The sequence below is a fragment of the Theropithecus gelada genome, chromosome X, assembly GCF_003255815.1.
Source record: "Theropithecus gelada isolate Dixy chromosome X, Tgel_1.0, whole genome shotgun sequence".
In the NCBI taxonomy this organism is placed as follows: Eukaryota; Metazoa; Chordata; class Mammalia; order Primates; family Cercopithecidae; genus Theropithecus; species Theropithecus gelada.
This window is the reverse complement of record NC_037689.1, coordinates 93799559-93802473: the sequence shown is the minus strand read 5'-3', so window position 1 is coordinate 93802473 and position 2915 is coordinate 93799559.

Here is a 2915-nt window from a genome sequence, read left to right as displayed (position 1 = left end):
AAGTCCAGAAAAAAAAAACAAAGCTGCTAATAACCAAATCATTTTTAATAAAGTTTTTCTAATACTGGTTAGCAATATTTACTTATTAAAAAATTCTATCAAATGCCTGCTGTGGTCACAACTGTTGAATTATTTTATTTTTTTCCATTAAAATTTTAAATAATTTTAAAACACAAAAGGTAACTGGTTATCCATATACAAAGGGTGCTTTCTCACTGTTGGAGTTAGACACTTCATGATATTGAAGTTATAATTTAATTCAAATATTTGAATGGTGCTAGGCACCTTGGACATGATGATGAATGGGACAGCATGCCACACCTTGAGATGTCGCAATTCAATTGGGGTTCAGACAACCAAACAGGCAATGTCAGTAAAATTCGATGTCAGCCATTAATAAGAAATACTTTATGGTGAATAACTTCCCTTAATTGTCTTAACTGGTCAAGTACACGAAAATTCCCAGTCCTTCAGGCTTAAGTTAAATTATCTTCAAAATGTATTATTAGCTATTATGTAGGATTTCTAGGGAGTATTTATACAGAGTATCATTAAACTCATGATATTTGATCCAGAGACTGCTCCAGTTTCCAAGATCATTGCAACTTTCAGCTTGACTGAAACAAGTGAAAAATAAATCACCTGCCTCGTTATTGTTGTACAGTTGATCCTAGAGATGAAAGCCACAATTAAGGCACGTTAATACAGATAGGCAGTGTTACCACGTTTTACCTCCCAATAGTCCTCTCTGCTTTTCTGTCAATTTCAAAATAAATACATAATTCCTAAACAGTGTTTAGAAGTTTTCATTAACATTGAGGCAGAGGAAACTACCTGATGAATCTGCTGTGACCACTTGGATTAGAAGCCAACAGCAAAAGTTAGCATGTGAAAATCATAGGTAGCAGTTATATTTCAAGGATGAGTAAAAATGCCAGCATACTTAGGGTTATCAATCATTATGATTAGAAAATCGATATGGTAGGTACTTCAAAAACACTTTGATATCTAGGTTCACCTCAATCGCTACCCAGACCCTTAACATCCCTAAACAAAGCACCATTTAACTGGCTTTGCATTTGACTGGACTGAGATTGAATAGCTTAGATACAGTTTTCAGTTTGGCTGAATACCAATCAAGATTCATTTATTCTAACTCATATAGTGCCCCATGCATTCAACTTCTTTACTATTCAGTCAAAGAAAGAAAGGACAGAGCAAATATCCATCCTTCAGTGGGTTTTTTCATTGTTGTTGTTATTGTTATTGTTTTACCCGGAAGTGACAGTTGTGCTCTCATTTAATGGAAATACTGGTAATATTCCTTTGTGAGGTATAATGGGCTTTGGTGAGTATAATAGAAATTCCTTACAAAATTGATAGTTTCATTTTCTTTAAGATGCTACATATTCTAATATACTTGTAAAAATCCGTTAAATCCTGGACATTTCCTGTAGATATGTATGTGTACAGGAAAGATGCACTTGAACTCCCTGAAGGTCTTTGCAAGAAAGCCAGATAAGTAAACAGTTTCGTTTTAAATCTAAACTGCTGATTTGTTGAGGAATTATAGCAGTTTTTCCTGGGCTATCTGGTACCAACTTTCAAAACTGTAAGGAATTTATCCCATTCTAAACACAAGAATTTAATTCAAGTCAAGCCTTGTTTCTTTCAGATTTTTATGTTAAGATAATCCATACATAGGTATATGCAAGTAATTGTTATATATTTACATGTACATATATTTATTAAGCTATACCTGCCATGCATAATGGTTCCTCTGATGGATCTGTTCCAAGTAAATTGAAAACCTTCTGGAAAGGATTCAACATTCTAGATGCCATTAAGAACACACATGATTCATGGGAGGAAGTAAAAATATCAACAGTAACGGAAGTTTGCATGAAGTTGATTCCAACCCTCATGGATGACTTTGAGGGGTTCAAGACTTCAGTGAAGGAAGTCACTGCAGATGTGGTGCAAATTGCAAGATAACTTGAATTAGAAATGGAGCCTGAATATGTAACTGAATTGCTTCAATCTCATGATAAAATTTGATGAATAAGTTGTTTCTTACAGATGAACAAAAAAAGTGGTTTCTTGAGGTGGAATCTAATCCTAGTGAAGGTGCTGTGAAAATTGTTGAAATGACAATAAAGGATTTAGAATATTCCATAAACTTAGATGATAAAGTAGTGGTAGAACTTGAAAGGATTGACTGTAATTTTGAAAGAAGTTGTACTGTGGGTAAAATACTATCAAACAGTATTGGTTGTTAGAGAGAAATCTTTTGTGAAAGGGAGAGACAATCAATGTGGCAAACTTCATTACTATCTTATTTTAAGAAATTGCCATAACCACTCCAAATTTCAGCAATCACCATCCTGATCAGTCAACAGCCATCGATATGGAGGCGAGACCTTCCACTAGCAAAAAGATTACAATCCACTGAAGGCTCAGATGATCATTAGCATTTTTTAGCAATAAGGTATTTTTAAGTTAAGGTATATACATTGATTTTTAGACATGATGCTATTGCATATTTAGTAGACTACATTATAGTATAAACATAACTTTTATATGCACTGAGAAACCAAAAAATTCACACAACTCTATTGTGATATTCACTTATTGAGGTGGCCTAGAACAAAACCTGCAATACCTCTGGAGTATCCCTGTAACTCAATGGTGTATGCTGCCTTCTGTATTAATTTACTGGGAATTGAAATATTTATTCATGTAATTATATAGCCTTATAAAGAAAAATTCACAATAGGATAATGAATTAGAGCTAGGAATTCTTAAGTATTTTAGGAGTTATAAATGTCAACATTTGCTGAATAAGGCACTCTAAAATGGGTAGCAAAATTGCGTCTTACATTCTTCCTCCTTACTTAGTAGCTGAATCAATAAGC